General features: G+C 37.0%; 1 protein-coding gene and 1 long non-coding RNA gene across 3 annotated transcripts in view; one reads left to right on the plus strand and one right to left on the minus strand.

Moving 5' to 3' along the window:
• DCN (decorin) overlaps positions 1-9,906 on the minus strand; it is a 50,314-nt gene extending 40,408 nt beyond the window's left edge. Inside the window, exon 1 of the mRNA XM_080391410.1 lies at positions 9,758-9,906. The gene's annotated coding sequence lies outside the window, so the exon portion shown is untranslated. The remainder of the gene's footprint in view (positions 1-9,757) is intronic.
• On the plus strand, positions 1,326-20,036 carry LOC308065439. 2 transcript variants are annotated; one of them, XR_013928769.1, is made up of 3 exons: positions 1,326-2,335; positions 4,047-4,279; positions 10,333-20,036. It is a non-coding gene; the product is annotated as an uncharacterized lncRNA (long non-coding RNA). The 2 variants fall into 2 exon arrangements; XR_013928770.1 differs by lacking the exon at positions 4,047-4,279.
• Positions 20,037-20,392: the final 356 nt, after the last annotated feature.

The following is a 20,392-nucleotide window of genomic DNA, read 5'->3' on the forward strand; positions in this document are numbered from 1 at the left end:
GATTGTCAAACCAAGTAATACACAGTGTAATACACTATTATCCTGTCTAATAATAGAGTTTTTCTGTATTTCTTCAAACTACAGCATGTTTTTGATATATATGAAAAACATGTTTTCATTAGTAGAACGATTCTAACATTTGTGGTTAGAACTGCTTTATATAAAACTGCTGTTTTTACTACTTTCTCTCCAGGATAGCAAGACAGAGGGGAAATTAGCTTTAACTGGTTTTTTTGGGGGTGGGGTTTTTTGTGGGGGGGTGGTTTTTTTTAAGACAGTGGAGATTTTTTAAAGCATGAAAGGAAAAATATATCTGACTCTGTTCAGATTTGTATTTTATTTTAGTAATTTCTGTTCTGATGCAAAAATCAACAGAAGATAAAATACAGTTTTTCTATTCCTGAAAATTTTTAAAAGTCTAGCAAACTGAAAGGAGAGCAAATACAATAATTACTATTTATTTAGTAATCCAAACACATTGTGAACATGTGTAGCTTCAGTCTTCTGTTAGCTGTCCTATCCATATACTGGAGGCTTGTGCCTCTGTGTTTTGACTTGTATCCTTTTATTCCTGCCCCCAGGCTAAGACCAGGTGCAAATCTGAAACTAAAGCCTGTAATATGTGAAATGATGTTTAAAAGAACACCAAATTTTTAGAAACACAATAAACTCTGGAAAGTTTAGCTGTTCTCTTTTTTTAATTTCAAGAAGAGCCATTAAAACAGCTCTTATAATTGTTCTCCTTTGATGGAAGAAAACATGGTAGAATAATTGACTGCTAGTCTTGGTCAGTGTAGCACAAAGATGTAATCAGACACCTTACATTACAGCTTCTTTACATAGTTCACTCTAAAAGTTAAGGATCATTTGTTCCCCGTCCCCCACCCCCACTCCCAATCCTTGAGCTAACTTCTTTCCCCTGCCTCTCCACTGGATGCAAGACTGCTAATGATTTTTGTTGTCACATTTTTCTACATATGGTTAGTGCTGTTCCAAGCTTTCATGCTTAAAACAAAGACTTATCTTTGTCTAGAAGTGTCGCCATGAGGCTTGCTGAAATCTTGGCTGCATCTTAGTAATGTCAGTTATTTGAACCTTCGTTACCAGCTGCATCTGGTGTTTAAAAACATTTCAAAGCAAGATTTTGATGAGGAACAGGTCAGGGTAAACTTGTTGTCAGTTTGCTTCACAAAACCCATTCATATACTTTCCCAGTAAAATCGTAATACATTTGTTCTGATATCTGTTATGGGGTTGAAAGGTGTTTTTATATTTTATAATATAATATAAGCTATTTTATTTTATAATATAATATAAGCTATAATTTAATAGCTTAGTCATCTCTTTGGAGGCACATGAGGAGATGGACAGCCATCTCTGCTTTTTTGTGATAGGCATTAGGGAGAATCAAACAAAGACATCAAGATCAAGGTGGAAGCAGGTGGACCTGAGGTGGGGGCTCCCAGTCTGCCTGCAGAGGAACTGTTGCCTGTAGAGGAAGAATTTTCCTATGTTTTCTGTAATAAAGCCCATCCCAAGAAACTCAGAGGGAAGGTGTTACTACCTTTAGAGATTATGGAAACGCACTACCTGTCAATGCCCAGAGGCAGTAGAGGTACCTGTTATGGATCCCAGCCCTCCTGAAATGCAAAGTGGAGTATGTGGAGGACAGAGCATCTCAATGAATGGGAGAGGACTTTCAAGTCTGAACATTGGTGCAGTAGCCCGTTTTTGTGTGCTTTTATGGGTATGTAGGTCTGATACAAGTACTCCTTTAACCTCACTCTTTGCCCCCTGCTATGACACTCAGAAGATAAACAAGGTTGTTTTTTTAAAAAAAACAACTAAACTACAACATTTAAGTCATTCTGTAATTTTAAGGCCCATGACCATGCACAGGGCCCAGCATCGATAAGCTCTCCTTCCCAGTCTGACCTACTTTGACTGCAGCTTAGTCAATATAAAAAAAATCATGATTAGAACAATCTTGGTTTCTGTATGATTTTATTACTCCAATTTAACAAACTTACAGGGCTACATGCTGCTCCAAATACTGATTCCCAGAAAGTTACAGGCAACTGCATGCTAATGTTATTTATATAACAGTCTTTTTATTAAATTTTGATGGATAGCATCTGCTTCATTTGCTCACAGCTTATTTTGTGGACCTTTCAAAGAGCAGGGGTGGGAGAGGAGACAGGAAGCCTGCCTGCTGCTGACTGCTTCGCCTGGGTCCAGGGAAGCCTCTGCAGGAAGGGGTGAGTGGCTGCCCTGCGAGGAGCAAACACAGCCTGAGGGAAAAGCTCCTGGAGCCCCTGACTGGGCTGGGAGAGAGGTATGTCCAGCAGGCGCCCAGTGCTGCAGCTCAGGTTGCAGGCTCCTCAGAAGGATGGGGAGCTGACATAATCTGCCCCTGGGGGTGGGAAGAAAGGCTTTATTTTAGGGAGCCTGGGGAAAAAAATAAAGGGGAGCATTTACTTCAATCAAGAATGTTATGGAAGAAAAGCAAAGCAGGAGGACAGGATCTGTCCTGCAGGAACATGGTGGCCCAGAGGTTCAGGCTCTTCCTCATTCTAAGTTTCCACTACAGAAAAAGGCATTTTTCTTGGGCTGCCTTCTAATAGATCCCAGCTTTGATGATCAGAGACTGGTTAGTGTTGTTGTGGTCGTTGTGGTAAGGAAGAGGGGCAGGCAAATCTGCCTCAAAGTGCTCATGAACCAGCTAGGTAAGTGACAATCCCATCAGGAATGGATGAAACCAGATCCCCTGTTTGGCTGCCTCTCAGGGGCCGTCTTCACCTTCTCTATCTTCAGACCTCACGCCTGGGCTTTCCTAGCTCCCTAGCATGGTATCCTCTGTGTTCTCAAATACACTACTGCCTGTCTCTCATCTCCTTTCTATACCATGCATACTGCCTGTCTCTCATCTCCTTTCTATACCATGCATAATAATTTCTTCCAGTCACCTGTAGTAATCTGTTCTTTACCATAGCAATGGAGTTCCTCTACTAAAAATGCGAGTAAATATTGACCCATGCTTAGTAAACATTGATCCAGGTAAATATTGACCCAGGCACAGGCTGACAAGTAGCTAAAGAGACAGTAATGTAATTTCTGGATATTCTGAGAATCAAAGTTTCCTTCAGTGTTCTGTGACCTCAGAAATTACAGTCCTGAACTTTTTGACATTTCTACAGATCAAAAGGACCAGTGTCTCAGATTCTGGACATGTGTTACCAGTAGCATTATTTTTCTGTGGCTGTGAAAGCACTTCTTATAAAACTGAACAAAATGCAACCAATCTGCAAAAAAGAGAGCCCTCTCTTTAGTGGAGTAGTCTCTTCCATCACTGTCTGTCTTCCCTTCTCTCCCTTTCCCACTCCACAAGAGCATGCATGTACTGTGTATCCCTCACAGTCATCTCCCTGCTGTCTTCTGAAGGGAGTCTGTGGGATCTAAGGGTCACTCGAGGAAAGAGATTCAAATTGTCCTCAGCTGCAGTATCTGACATGATCATGTCCTTTGCTTTGTTCTCTTCTCTTTGGAAAGGCCAATCTGTTTCTGTACTTGACACTGGCTTACCTTTCTGCTGGCATTTCTATTCTCTCCTGAATCAAACTGTTTTGTCCAGATGTATCCAGAAGCTGCAGGAGCTAAACACATATCAATGTAGCCTTACTACTTACCATTTCACACACTCCAAACTTAACTTCCATCTTGAGGAGGAAGCCTGTTCCTAACTATTCCTCACATTTTTGTAGTGTAGATGGGCATTTTGGGATCACTGTTACCTCTTTCCCTCAAAAATGCAGTAAATTGGTAAAACTAGACTTTGTATGAGTCCTCCCAGCTACTAGCCATGCTAGAAACAAAGGGTGAGAGAAAAGAAAAAGCAATAATGGACCAAAGACACCTGAACCTCACTTTGACTTTACCTCTTCAATTTTAATTAATGATGAAGAAACCATATGCAGAAAACATTTGCTATCATACACACTGATATACCTCTGTATTAGCACTCAGGTGCTCCATATGCTGTGTTTCAGTGACAGACAGCATTATATTTTGTTCCTGCCTGGCTTCTGTGAGAATGTCAGCAGTCTCCAGCCCTCTTGAAAATCTCTTACACGAAGGAAAGAGTGTGCTGGCAGATGTCCCTCACCAAAGCTACCAGGAGGCTACAGCTCCCTGTGGAAGAGATCTTCCCAGGAAAGACTGTCACTGGGAATGTGGGTCATGAAAGATGGAGTAATGACTGGAGAGGAGAGGATTCATTTAGGTAAGAGGATATAAAATTTCAAGTAAGCAGCTGTTTCATCAGATTTTGGCCTTTCTTTGTATTTTGCAGTATCTTGAGTTGGAGTCCAACCGTTTTCAAGGTTCAGATGAGAAATCCAAACCTTTAATTCCCATTTTGATGGCCCTGAGATCATGCTTTGGACAAGCCTTGTCATCCCAGCTGGATTACACAATGCCCTAGAAAAGGATGACAGTAATTCATGCAACTGTTGGAACTATACTCCTTGTATGTCCTCTGTTAGTCAGGGGTTATGAACCAGCATTCAAAATGAGACACATCCTGTGCAGCTCTGAACAGCCTATTCCCAGATTATGAAAAACATGTGAATAGCCAAGTCATCCTTGATTTCCAATTTAGTCATCACAGAGGGTAAACTTTTTCAGAGGGAGCTATTGACTGTATTACTGAGGGAAGTCCTAAAAAAAGGATTGGAATAGAAAAAAAGGACCTTTACAGTAGGATTTGTGTCTGTGTGTCTGTATCAAAATGCTCATTTTTGATATGTTGGCAATCTGTTGAGGAAATAATTTCTAACTTCAGCTAAACATACGAAATGATTACTTTGAAGATATAAGCAATGACATCACAAAACTTAGTTTTGTTCAGATTATGTGACATCACTATAAAGAGGAACTATAAAGAGAATCTTAAGGTAGATGGTGATGAGTTTCATCAGAACCAACCCTGTCTAAACAGGGCGTGCCCTGTGGGGTTCAAATGAAAACTATGTCCTTTTTGTAACTCTTGGACCTTTGAAGTAGCTCACTGCATTTGATTCAATTTAAAAACATAATAAAGAAAAATAATGATGTGGGAGCAGAGGTCAGATAGCACAGATGATCTCTAGCATACAGGATGAGGTGATCATAAGAACACTATACACTGTACTCAAATTTTACCTGATTCGAAGACATGGAAAAGTAGAATACAAGCATCTTGAAGAAGGGCAAAATGAAATTTAACAAAAAAGGGCAGTAGAAACCTTTTTAACTCATTTTCCCACTATCATGACTCAGAATTAAAAAAGTCTTGAATATGTTTCAAATATTTTTCTATCAATATAGAATCAGATATCTTCCACTTCCAACATTGCTGGGGATTAGGGGCATTGGCCATTAAATACTTCTAGGTTAGAGTGATGTTCAGAGAACACTTCAAAATACCCATTGCTTTTCATTAAGCATTTGAAGAGTCATTCACTTTAACTTGCCATTAACCAGATACGGGCTTTCTTTCTACTATTGAAAGCAAATTGTACTTTTATTATTGTAAATAAGCTCTTCAAAGGATTGCTTTAACCAATTAATTGCACTGATGTTCATCACCAGTAATTTTCCATAGTCAACCTAGATAAAATGGTGAGGTTTTCTAAACAAAACAGCTTTTAATTCTACATGTAAAAACTTTTAATGTGATTGCAGTTCCTTCAACTAATCAGTTACAGTGGAATGTTTACTCTATTGGTGATGAGAAAAAATGAAGGCAATTCTTTTTCTACATTATTCATTGTTTTATTTCCTTCTTTACAACTTGTTTTACAGTTATTTCTTTGTTCCATACCATTTGGAACAAAAGTTTGTTCCAAAAAGACCAGCTACATTTTAATTTAAAGGATAACACACAGGTTAAACTATGCTTTGATTATGAATATACTTGGTTTGCACTTATTTGTCTCACTTCTGGTTTTTTGGTTGGGGTTTTTTTGTTGGTTTTCTTTTTTAGATCTCTGTACTTAATAGATGAATTTATGAGCATGCTGGGACACACCCCCAGGAGACATAAATCATACCATCTTATTGAAATTTCTGCATCCTGTGATTTATGGTATTTCAAAATTTAGCCATTGGATTTCTTGACTCATCTTCATCTATCATAATATACCAGGAACCCAAACCCTTAGAGATCTAAGTCAAGATTTGGAAAAGTGACTAACAGTTTTTTCAAAATACCTCTAATAGATTTGATTTTCAAAGAGCATTTTTTGAAAATCAGGTATTGCATAACACACTGGAGGATGGCCACAGAAAACAGCCAGGCATCCACACCAACTAATAATTTTTAAAACATCAGTATATTGAACTAGTTTGAATCTACCAACTAAATTTAAGGATGGAATTATTTTGCCTTGCATGTAAAAATTAAAAAGGATATTTCAAAATGAATGTATCAGCTTTTTGTAACAAGATGGAAAGCTTGCCTCTGAAGAATCCACACATATGCTTCCAAGCAAAAATATATTCAGAGACTGTTCCTCATTTATAAAATCAAAACCACTGCAAATTGGATCTTGAGACTTGGACAGGTTGGAACAGTCATTTGTCATGTTGTTAAAGGTCTTCCACTGTATTCCTGAACCCTGTGTCTCCTGAAAATTGTTCGAATCAGCTCTGCAAGAGGATTTACCTATCTTTCAGTCACAATTAGAAAATTCAGCTGTCTGAGTGGGAGTTCACACTCTATGTAACCCCTTCACAGCCTGCAACGCCATTTTTGTGTCAATTTAAAAGGAGAAACATTTGGCAAAAGAAGCAACAGAATTAAGTCACAGAGATAAAAAAAAAATTAGGCAAATTATAGGATAGAAGAGAGTAAAACAGGTTTTAAAAATACAGCCAATAAATTCTGATGATTTAGAGGTCTTTGTAGAATCTTTCAGGCCTCTTGCAAGCCTTACTTTTGTGGCTTTAATGTGGTGGTTTTTTCCCCTTATCCAACTATGACTATAATTTAGGTTATCTTTTAGCCTAAAGGACACCTGCTATTTGGTTTGCAGTGCCTATCTAATAATCATAATCTACTTGTTAAGTGCACATCCAGGACAGAAACCTGTGCAGTTTACAAAGAGTCCATTTTGCAATCTCACTTCTCCTTCTGGCTACCAAAGACATTGCATTCCCCTGCCTCCAACAGAATAAACCTCTGGATTATGGATTACAGCAAGTTTAAAGGGGCAAATTAGGGTTACTTAGGTTAAGATTAATACATTTCTATTTTGTTCCATGGCCTTGAACTTCTAAACTTGAGGTCACCTGAAGCCACTGGGATCTCTTATACTGTTTGTTGTAAGTGTTACCAGGACATGCAGGCGATGGCATTGCTGGGACAAGAGGCCCAATAGCCTGATCCATCTGATGAGCTCAAGTATTCTGCTATAACAACAGCAAAATGTGTTGTTCTGGGGGCAGATCGCTATTTCACCCCTTGCCACCACTTTACATAACTTCATTTCTCAGTATGTTCTAAATCCTCTCCAAAACGGTTACTGGCCAGCCATTTTATATGAATTTCATACAGAGTTATGGAGCTCCTACCATCTACTGAAATTCCCTCTTCTTTCCTGCAAGTCTCCCCATAACTCCTCAGATTCTCTGTTCATTGAGAGAATTTGGTGCTATTTTCCAAAGCAAGCAGCTTCTTCATATAGTTTCTTTTTCAAATAGTGAATTGATAATTTATTATTGTATGTTTAGATTAAAGGAGAACAAAATTGGTGGCACTAAAAAAGTAAAAAATGTATGAAATGTAACTGTTGGAGACAGCAAAATGTATTTTGTAGCTTTAAAAAGTATTCTTTGAATCTTGAAAGAAGGTTGAGCCTGTCTGAGTTTGGTTTTGTTTTTTTTTTTTTACGGCTTCACCTATAAGATTATACCTCAGGATATTTTTTTTTTCTTTTGTAAATGAAACCATAATATGACCTTCTGTTTAAAATAAAAGATCAGTGGCTCTAGAAAATTAAAATTCACATTCTTGTATTTCAGGTCCAAGACTTTTAAAAATAATGTCATATATCTTTCATCAAGGAAAAAGAGTCAAATTACTGCTTTATTATGAAAGTTTGTACAATATTTATTGTAGATTCAATTTATTTTCCTTGCCAGTCTAAGAATTGCTCAGACTGTTCTGAAAAAAAATGTGAATTTTGCCTTTTACTTATTCCCATTTTTCACCAAAACAAATGTTTAAGTGTTTATTTTAATCTTTTCCATTTAAAAAGTGATGTTCATGTAGGGATTTGCCTTTTTATACTCTAAAGGAGAAGGAATTGCTGTTTGATACTGAGGAGAGATAAACCTTATGCTGGGTGCTAAGTATGACTAAAAAATATTGTGGTGACCTTACGATTCCGGTGACTATAAACTCTTGAATCAGGGCAACTGGTAATCATAAAGCAAATTAGTACAAAATGGAACTTAATTAAATATGACATTTCTAGACATCCAGAGTATTTACCCTCTTTTTTTCCTAGTTTCGTTTTGTTTGTATAAAGCTGATGAACAGATGTGACTGATGTGACATATGCAACAGTTTTACCACTCTCTGATCTACAGTGTGCCCTTTGCCCAGACTTCTCTAGGCTTATCTTAAGTGTAAAAGCTTGATTTCGGTTTAGATCTACTGCTAACTGAATTTTGGATTTCTGTGTTAGCTTTCCCAAACTTCAAGAGGTAGCAAGACCCATCAACTACAGAAGGCACAGAAAACTGTGCATCAGATTCTTAATTCTTCCAGTCTCTGCTTTTGGAGAAGTGTACTCAATATAGGCAGTAACTGGACACAAGGATATTCTCTATCACCATGAGCAATGGCTTAATATACAAGTGTATTTTTATTTCGAAGCTTCAGAATTAAATTGTTTTATCAGAATATCCTTTTGCTTGTCTTTATAATCATCCAGCTCTGAAGAGAACAAGATAAAAAATCATTACATAGGAAACCTGATTGTCTGAATTGTGTGTATGAAAAAGGTATTTAATATAAAGAAAAATGATTTTGTATAGTATTTTTAAATCAGCTAACAATGAAATGGAAAATTAACAGAAAATTAAATTCTTACTATAGAGCTCTGTTCTATGTTGACTTTCATGTAAAAATTCTGTTGAAAGAATCTCATTCATTATTTGGTTCTCTTGGGTTTTGAGTCATTTCTATAAAAGCACATTTATTTTATTCCTATTTAATTCAGTAAAAGTGACTGCAAATTGGAGTCCCACATCTCTTGTATTTAAAGGTACATTAGTCATAAACCAGCTATATATTACATAGTAAATGTGACATACTGTTTACAGGGTTGCCAAGTGTAATGGCGTGGTTTCTTTCAGTGTTCATTAATTTCCAGAGAAAAAGTATATTCTATGTAAAGTAAGATAACACAATTAATTTCACGTAAGTTCCATGGGATGCAAGTCTGTAAAATCTGTAGACACAAATGCAACAAGCACTCTTGATGCTGATAGGCTCTTGAGCTGATAAAACAGCAGCGCCTCATAGTATATAAACCGCATGCTATGCCTGTGAAGCAGAAGCTCCAGCACACGTTCTCTCAGTAGTGGTATTGCACTGCAAGCTTGTGACAAAGTGCAGCAGGAATAATCACACTAATCATAGCAATGTAGAAGAGAGAACAAAGAATATTTAGTCCATCTTCCTGCTGTGATGCAGCATCAAGTTAAATACCTCTCAGACATGCTGGTTCTCCCTGTGGCCGTTTCTGATGTTCCCTGTGCCCAGGCATATCCAGAAGGCCTCTGCTCCCCAGCTCTGGACCGTTAGTCAGTCTTACTTGTAGCTGTTAAGGTTTTCCCAATATCAAAGACAAGTCTCTGTTGCAAATTAAACCACTTACTCTTTGTTCTACTTCTTGTGGGACAACTCATCGCAGTTTTCTTGATGCAACCTTTTGCGTACTTGAAGAATGTCATCATTTCCTCCCTAAGATTTCTCTGAACAACTGCTGATCCTCTAACTCTTTCTCTTGTTACACTTTTTTTCCCAATCCTCTGATGATTCATTTATTCTCCAACAGATTCTCTTAATTTAATCTTAAAATGGGGTACCTAATACTTTATGCGAGTTTCATCAGAGCCTAGAAGAGTGACACAATCATCCTCTGTGCCTTGTCTGCTACACTAGAAAGTCTTCTTTTATCTTTGTGGAGATATTTTTTGACATTAAAGAATTTTCAAAAGGATTGACTCTTGGTTTAGTTACCTTTTCCTTGAAAGCAATTAAAACTTTTTTCTTATTTCTAGCCTTTACAAATTGAAAGGAAAACCTGGGTTTGGACGAACAGCCTTTTTTTTTTTTTAACAAATCCTTGTCACTGTTTTATTGTCTTACATGTCTTCAAAAGATATGAAAAATGGCAAACCTCCACCTTCATATTCAATACAGAGGCACCATACTACCTACCATGAGAGAATTAGAAATTATCTCAGATTATCACATTTTGTAGCTTCGTTTCCCCTTTTGTGGAAGAATGATGACACTGACTTTCTATGAGAAGTATGGAGCTTGCCAAGGATTTCTACATCTTGATGGCATTATAATTACATTGTAAAGAATTGCGAGGTGGATTATTTGAATGCCTGGCTTTCCCTCACAGTATTCAACTACCTGACTTAGAGTAATGAAACAAGATTCATATCAAGTGGATAATGCTCCTACTTCAGAATCCAACAAAATAGTTCACAAAACAAAACAAACAGCTTCTCTAAAAACAAAGGTGACTACGTATTCCGAAACAAGAAGGAAGAGTTGACGCATCTGGTTAAAACAGTGTAAAAAGTGAACATCTTAAATTCCCGGCTTTTCCGTAGACTTCAGGATTGGCTGAACCAATAAATGTGAGTTCAGCCATTGAAAGACTAATGTATAAATACCCTTTTCAGGGCTGACAGTGAATATCAGTACCAAAGCTCTGAAATCTATCCTAAAACTAGGGTTAGAAATATTTTATTTCAGTTGCTTTTGTCTGTTTTTCTGTACTGTTTGTGTGGGCACATCAATTAGTGCTAGTAGAACCCAGCAAAAGCAGCTCTGATCTGATTGAAGCCAAACTCCATTGCATCTTGGAGGCAGAGTAAGAGATCAGCAACAAAAATATACTTATAATCTGGATGTTATTTCTTAACACTGTTCTGCATTTAACAGAGCATGGATGAAACTGGACATCTACTTCAAATGTTTGGAGTAGCAGATCTTTCTGAGAGTGTGCAAGAAGAAGTTGTGCACAAAAATTACTATTTTCCTTCAGGGACTGCAGACCTGGATTTCTTCAGTTTGGTGTAAATATTATAGATTAAAATTTAATATAAGGCTATGTTCAACCTACTATAACCAGGTTTACAGCAGGCATTTAAATTGGACTGATTTACTTCTTTTTACCCTTGCAGAAATAATTTGTAAACATTTCATGGGAAGTACATATTATTTCAGAGAAATCTTGCACTTTGTTTAATTCGGTCCAAACAAAAGATTCCTATCTTTTAATGTGTCTGTAGCAAAAAATATGGAGTAAATTTGCAATGCCTGGGTTTTCCTCTTCACTGGTACAATAAAAATGTGGATGTAAATTTTATAGCAATCCATTTCGCGTGAACCAGTTACTGAGGGAACATATTAACACTGGGACACACAATGATGTGATTTGTAGACATGAAAGAATAGCCAGGCAACTCTAAAATTGCAGCTCAACGGGACTGTAGAGTCGTATAGACAGCAGGGTTTTTTCTGGCACTGAAGAGACTGTTTGAAATCCAGATATTTTCTTGTGAAAGCTGTTCTTGGAGGCTGCATATGAAAAGGCAAAGTGGTTATATTTGTTATATTTTGTATTAAATGCCACTAAATGCAAGACATTCCAGTATGCAAAAATGTGCATCCCTTGAATATCTGAAAAGTTTGTCTAGCACATAGTGCTCTAAATAATGAGTGGTATCAGGGAATTACTATTTCTTGTGAAAAAGAAATGTCAATTGTATAAGACTGAATGTGAATAAATAAAAGTATTAAATAAATTAAAGAGGAAAATAAAAAACGTAAGACTGAAAAAAGGGGAAAGGAAAATGCTAGATAGAGAAAGATTGAAATTCAAGCTATGCCTATTGCTCACCAGACTGAATCACTTAAAGTTTTCCTCCCCTAGCACATACATTTTTCTGACATCTTTTCCCATTATTCACCAATGAGACTTAAGAAATATGTACACTTGAACACTCCCACAGGGTAATACTTCTTTCTACTTTCATGCTGAGAAATTTCTTCAGTCACTTCTAGAAAAAGGAACTGGTATTGTTACAAGGCAAATACTATGTTCAGAGTTTGTTAGTTTAAAAAATGGGCTTTAAAAAAACTTCTCAATGAAAGGTATAGTGGATTGAACACTGAAATAATATCATTAAGCACTAAACTCCTTCCAAGCTTCTATGTTGCACAGAGGCCCCTGAAAACAACCTGGCTGCTCACAGACAGCTGCCCGACAGGGCTTTACCTGACCATTTCATCTGGGCTGCCCGGGTGTAGTTCTAGGGTTATGCAGGGTATGACAAGAGCGGAAGAGTAAAGGCTATCACAGGCATGTCAAAAAGCTTGTGTAGCTTATCTAGGATGGGCCCAGAGGGAAGCACAAGGCTCATGGGAATTCATAAATTAGCAGGCAAAAAATTGTTTATTAGATATGCACTGTTTGGGGGGTTTTATAAGGTTTGTTACTCAAGTATTTATTCACTTTATTTGACAAAATTTTATTTGCTGTACTTAACAAATAATACTGCTCTTTGGAGCAAGTTATTCAGTAAGCAAGGCATTTTTTTTCCTCCAAATTCATTCAGCTTTGCACATAATTTAAAAGAAAGCTTTTTTTTTTTTTTTTTTTTTTCCAAAAGAAGCAGGAAGTTCTAAATGCTTATTTAAGAGGGCAATGAACGCTTCTCAGTATGAAGTAAAGTAAAATAAATACCATTCTCAGTCACATATTGTCCAGACAGACACAGTATAAATAGATTATATGAGAGGCCGTGAGAAAGCTGCCTGCATTAATAGGCTGAGATATGAAAATAGCTTGAATATTATAGTGTGTTTACTCAAGGGTATTTTCATTATGTAGATACACCTCTTTTGCCTTATGATAGAACACTGAAGAATAAGATATTATTTTTTTCTCCCAAATCAGCTGGAAGGAAACTTTTCTGTAGTATTCCAAAAAAAAACGTTGTCATGTGTAGGTATTTTCGCACTGTTCTTTATCAACAAACATTATGGTAGAAAAGACTTAGAAATACATTTTCCAAAATAAGTGTCAATGATCAGAAATAAATGTTTTCCTGCAAACCCAAAATTTTCTACCAAATTTTTCTTTTTGCATTTTGAAGGTTCTATTGACAAGCTTTTGTATGAGTAGATGCCTAAAATTAAAGGACTCTAGCAAACTCTTTCATCTTTCTGCACACAAGGGAATTGGGTATTTTCCTTAATTTCAGAGGGTGTCGGATAAGACCATAAATAAATAGGTCAATTTTGTGCATCAACACAGTTGTGTTTGCTCAGTGGGAGATGTGGGAATTCAGCACTTCTAAAATGAGACCACATATCTGGATACAAGCATGCACTTTGGGAGCTCTATTAGAAAATTTAAGCTACTGTGAAATCATGTATGAATAAAACATTACAGGAAAAGTAACTAGATATTTTATGTACCGAAAAAGAAAAGATTTGGCTCACATACATTTTAATAAAGATTTGTAATTTACTTCTGCAGAACACATTTAAAAGGACCGCTAATTTCAATAACATGGACTTTGTCCATACTGCATTTTTCTCCACCAATGGTAAGAAACCATTTACTATTTCCCAGCTCCAGTATCTAAAACTTTATCTTTCCTTGGCATGGGATTCGTCTGACATTCTTCATGTAGGGAATATTTGGGAAGTAGCTTGTAATATACTGCTGTGTGTTAGTTGCTGCTGAGTTTCATTTTATTGCCATACATGAAGAGTATCAGAGTAGGCACAGTACCAGGAACTGCTAGTGAATTAACGTCCAATGTATTAGCCAGATAGAATTCACAGGCTGCTTGGCAGGTAGCATCCCTTTTATGCTAATAATATTGCTTTTTAACGTACTAGGAGTAATTCAAATAACAGGTTTGTATGCCAGAAAAAATATTTCTGCCATCTGAAAAGTCAAAACAATAGAAAGTTTGAGATTGTAAAGCTTTTGATTCTTTGACTAGAGTGTTTCTTATCTGGTATATATCTAGTAACAAGAAAATAAGGCTTACCTGTCATTTCAGGTCTCTAGGACCTATGGTATAAATCTTAATATTAAAATTATATGTATGTAAGTTGCATTTGAAAGACTGCTTTTTATGTTCAATCCATGTGATCTTCTCAAAATATGCCATTAGTCTGAACTTAGCAGCACTCATGGAAGTACAGGGATGTTGATGAAAGCAGCAACTAGAAAACAACAAAAATCACTGAACTCAAGTAATATTCTTGGCAAATAATTTGTCTTTTAGAAGTGGATCATTTCTGCTTTTGAATCGTTCAGACAGTGATTTTAAAATATACCAACATTTGTTTAATTTCTGCTGAGCAAAGGGCTGAGAAATTATTGGAGGTAACATTTAGGTATTCATTTGAACCAAACTCCACATCTACGTAAGTTCAGTAAAAGCAAATGCACAAACCAAAAGAAAAACAATTTTCAATTTGTTTGAATACTTGAAAATATTTTGCCCTTACTCACACCCAAACATAGTGATAACTCAGAACTCAATCCAGTTTAAATAATTTTTACTTATAGTAGGTGTGTAAAATTTCCAACTCACATGTTTTCCTACAGAGATTTCTATAGACAGGTGCTGACTCTTTTCTTAGGAATAACTTTACATTTTCTAAACGTGCTTACAGCTGTTTGAGATTTGGATATGATTAATGGAGACAAGCAATCTCTAGGATCCTACAGATAAATTATTGCTTGCATTATTCTGGGTTAAAATTATACCTTATATGATGGTCATAAATATTAGCTAACCCACTAACTGTAAATATTAGGTAACATACTGGTTTTGACATGCACATTCATATTTCTTGATCCACCTTGTTGATACATCCAAGAAGTGTGGATGTAACATGGAATTGAAATTGGTAGCAGGGAATACTTTTCTTCTCCAATAAAAGACATATCTAAAATGTAAGCCATTTATTATTAGATATATTGTCTGAACTCTTAACTCGGTACGGTTTTGCACATTACTTAAGAAACCTGCCGGACTAAACTCTTGAAGTCTGGTTCTTGAGTGCAACAGCCAATGGTGAATCATGAGAAGGGGCCAAGAAGTTACAGGGCCTATAACAACCTCATAAAACCTTTCTGTTCCAGGCACCAAAATCTATCCCAGAACTCTGAATTATGAAAAATATAGGAAAATCTTCTTTATAATTGAGTCTTTGATGTTATTTCCTAAACAAGCAAGCATCATCACTTGCTAACCACGCACGTCTTTTGTGCAATGATATCTAGCTTATGGTTAAGAACTGCAGTTTCTCTTCTATGAAGAAACCTGCAGGTGGAAGGGATGCAAAGACACCCATTCCCACCTGGAGCTGAAGGACAGGGTAAGCTCTAGCTGTGCCCCTCCTGAGGCACCCTTGCCAAGCCCAGGGTACTTTGGGCCATCAGTGACAGAGGTCTTACAGCTCCAGAGGCAGCTGCTTCCAGCAGCAGTGTGGTGACCTTTCCCAGCAGTTGGAAAGGTTTGTTTCCCACAGCCTGAAGCTTTCTTGCTACAGCAAAGCCTTTCACTTCTTCTGCCACCACTGAAAAGGAGACGAGATAGTCCATTTTCTAATCTTGGTAGTTTGTAGACCTCTTTCTGTGCAGCTCTTTCTTTTCTAGCCCTCAGTTTTGTCAGTGTTTCCTCACAGACTATGATTTCTTGTTCACTGGTCTTTCTCAGAGTTACCTTCTGGCTTTTTCCTAGGGTCTACATCTTTAGTAAAGTGCAGTACCCAAAACAGGACTCCAGCTGATGCCCTCTGAATGCTGACTATAGTTGTAGGTTATAAAAATTATTTTGCATATCTCACAAGCAATATTCATGTACACATACCACATGACTTTTTTTTCCATTTTTTCCCTTTACTCCTACAGCACAACATAGCTGACTCATGTCAAGATTCTTTTCTGCAGAATTAGTACCAAGACATTTTCTCTTTCTCTTGTCTGGGCTGTTGTTAGCCCTGTGTCAGTCTGAACTGTTTCACACAATGGAAACCTTATCAAATTTTATAATTAGGGCATTTTCTGGTGTTTACTGATGATTTCCTAGCAGGTGAGTACACCACTGAATGGGTGGTTTCTCTTTATTTTGCTTAAGAGCTGCCAAATCATTCTTCAGACTACTGTGGGCACGTTGGTGTTGGTTTTAAAAAGGTGCTCTGAGTGAAGACCTGAATTTACATCCAGATCTTTAACAGCTAAATGCTCTGGCTCTGTACTTCTGGTACAGATATGAACTGTCAAGGTGCATCTTACTACTAGAGGTATTTTATTTTTAATAAAATTTGGCCACTCACGAATTCCATCCCCTGTTTCTTTCAAAGTCTTGGTAGAATGATGAAAGTTGAAAAGGTAAGAGCTTTTGAGGCTGCTCGAGGCTGCCCAGGCTGAGGCTGCATCTGCAGAAGGTGCATGAAGCGAAGCTGCTGCAGCCACAGCTGGGATGGTGGGCAGCCGCTTGTGGCACAGGGCACAGCCAGGTCCCAGCCACCATCCACCACTCTCTGGGGTCCCTTCACATGTGCAGTAAAGTACAAGTGAAGTACCCAAAGGATTAGAGCCTAATTCACACTTTCTGGGCAATTAGGAACAGGCAATTTGGAAGGTTTGGTATTCATTTTTATTAGGTGCCAACTGCTCTTTTACAGCTATTTTAGAACGATAGCTTACTTCCATAGGCCATCGAAAAAATTAAAATCCGAAGAATGTGGAAAGCCAAACAGAAGGCTGCAAACCATTCGTGATTTCATGAAATACATTATATGCCTGCATAAATGCTGCTGATAAATCTTAAGGACAGTAAGATGCCCAGCTTAACACCTTTAGCACTACAAATATGCTATCTTTATAAACTTGCTTTGGAAATGCTTTGCTGCTAATCTTACTAAAACTGCATGAACATCATTTGTAAATAGACACATAAGCATTCTGTGTGCTCCCTTAAAACTAATCAGAGAACAGATGGGTGAAAAGCTAAAAGTAAAGCTAAAAAATTGGGAACTATCAACAGAAAGCAAATGAAAGGCAGTTTTATTTCTCTCTACTATAAAGAGGCATAAAATACAACTTGTACTATGACAGTTGCCTAAATATTTAGCAGAATAATGCAATTTATACCTGAGAGAGTATAAAATCAATTATCATGGGAGTCAGGAAATTGTACAAGGAAAAAAAAAAAGGGATTTAAATTGAAGCCAGAAGGATGGAGATATTCCACTGCCCTCTTTTCCAGTGGGTGGCTGTTTTGCATATGCATATATCAGCAAGGGACCTTGGCCTCTCCATGGGTGTAGGGGATCTGCCCCATTTTGTCATTTTTTAGGCCTGGTGCCATAGGAAGTGAACTATTTCATTATTTATACCAAACACTTTTGATACTGATTAGTGATTCAGAATTCTCTGTCACTAAACACAAAATTTTATTATTTCACCTTCTCCAACGTATACACAGACAGCTTTCCATTGTTTTGTGTTGCTAGGGGAAATGGTATAGCTTCATTTTCCAACTACAGGAGAAGAGAAACAAGAAAATTAAAAATTGTAAGGTTATTAAAAATGGAAGGGGACTGAAACTTACTTTCTTTGACTTCTTGAAGTTGAGTGGACTTCAAATGGGTATTGCCTTTTTAAGGCCAATTTTTTTTCTTGTTTCAGGTAAGGAGAAGCATTAATATTAGTTACTGTAGTGAAACAGTTCTTGGTTTTATGTTCCAAGTGAATATAATTATCAGGGAATCAATTTCTTCCTTACCAAGAAAGGAGTCGAGATAACAGCACTACTACCCAAATCTGAGAAACTGAATTTGCTGCTCAAAAGGAGATTGAAGTTGCATTCCTGTGGCAATTAAAAAAAAAAAAAAGTTATTAAAAAAACTTGTCACAGCAAAAGTGCTCCTTTCAGAGTAAAGGCCAAGGGTGTTTTTGAGTCTGTGGGAGGAGGGGAACGCCAGCAGCAATGACAGCCGCTGCATAAACCCCCTAACTTGCCATTCCAGAAGAGTCAGCTTCAGTTTCCTTTGCAGCTATCTCAGGCTTCATATCTAATTGCACAAACTTCTCTTTTTCTTTTCAGAAAAATAAACGCAGCATTTTGTTTAAAAATTGCATGAACTGAGGACAAATTGGCAGCCTTAATTATGAATGTTCTGCTTGTCTGTTTATTGGTTTAAAATATTTCCTGAAGAAATATAAAGACATTTTGTGCCTCAACAGCATGAGTACAATATTCATTGTTTTGAATGACTTAGATGTCAGAGGATTGTCTGAGCATCTGTAATTTGAAAAGCATATGAGAAAACACTCTCTAAGGAGTAACATGATATCTTTAGACAAAAAGGTTGTTTCAAATTAAACTTTCAGCTGATTCCTGCATATTAGCAGTCAGATCTCAAGTCAGTCAGTAGACATAGAGGCAGAAAGTCCTATAAAGACAGTACATAGGCAGAAGTTCTTTATAAACCTGGTATTATCCAAAGCCAAAGGAAAAATGTAGTGTTCTCACTTCTTACACAGCATTTCAACTCTTAAAAAAGCTAAACAGTACTGTGGTTCAGATGCTGTACTATCATCAGACAGCTGGGTTTGCAGAGGTTTTTATACTGAAGACAAAGAGGGAGGTGTTTGTTGCTGCTTTTAGGAACTCCCTCTCATCTACTCTTTGCTTATATACAGTTGCTAAACTGCAAGTTCTTCAAAGGAAGAGGGTTTTGATGGAAAACTATTGAAAAATAAAGGTAAGGCTAACATATCAAAAAAGAATAAGAAAAAAACCACAAACACCACCTTGCTATAAAGGCAGAAACTGATAACGGAGGAATTCTTGTTTACTTGGTCTCAAACCAGCAAAATTTATTCTTCTCAAGACTTAATCTGGACTCACTATATTAAAATCTTTGGTCTAAGTATTAAAGGATATTAGTGGCAGAAGGGAGAAAATCATTGACACAGAAACAGATTGCGGACCCTCAAGCCAATCCAGGAACCTGTTACTGTGACATGAAGAGGAGGAGGAGGAGGAAGAGGAGGAGGGGGAAGATAACTGCTTGCCATGTGGCAGAGCGCCACTCTCCACAGTTGTGAAGAAATGAAGCAAGCTGTTAGTGGAGAATTGTGTCCTCTAAAGGCACCAGAAGTCCTCTGTTGCATTATGCTAAGCCTCATAGCCTCATACTCAAAAATTATATTAGATGTGGATGGTTGTTAGATATTTAAAGTCAAGAATCTCTGAAGTGCTAAGCTCTTATTGCTACCCACTGACTTCACAAGACTTGTGGATATTACATGCTTAAGTGAGGACTATCAAATTAAGCAAAAGCATCTATAAACAATAAAGCAGAAATAATTCCCTCTGAAAATGCAGCCTTTACCTCTCTTGTCTCATCCAGAAGCATAAGAGGAATCATATCTACTGCTCTCTTTCACACATAAACAGCATGAAAACAATTACCAGAAGTAAGCTTGAAAAATATTTGTCACACGAAGACTGCTGCATTTCAGTGTCAGAGATCTTTAATCTGTCTTTAAAATCCCCTTATTTTTTTCCAAAAAAGCAGTGCTGGGGAGTGTACAGGAACTGGGAAAAACAGACGAAAGAAAATGAGGACAATCACATGTCCATTATTAATTTACTTCTTGTATTTTTAATAAATTTGCAACTTATTATACCACCAAGTACTGTTTCCTGTTCTGTCAGCTAGAAATGCCATTCTTGCTAAAAAAACTGGAGTGGGGTGTTCATTTGCTCAACAGTATTCCATCTTCGATTTACTAACCTCTTTGATTACTTTCTTAACACAGTCTACCAAAAACAGTTCTCTAAAATCACTATTTAGGCTACATTGTTTCAAAATGCCAATGTCTGAAAAAATGTCCAAGCTAGTTGTAGTGCCTTTCTATCAGAAGAGTAATTCAGGAATTTATTTCCAAGTATCCAAAAATGAGCTTTTCTATAAGGATTAAGTGAAACAAATATGAGGACACAATTCTTACTGTAATTTAAAAAAATACTAGATTTTTTCTTTTCTTTT

This window comes from Falco punctatus, assembly GCF_963210335.1.
Source record: "Falco punctatus genome assembly, chromosome: 6".
Taxonomy (NCBI): domain Eukaryota; kingdom Metazoa; phylum Chordata; class Aves; order Falconiformes; family Falconidae; genus Falco; species Falco punctatus.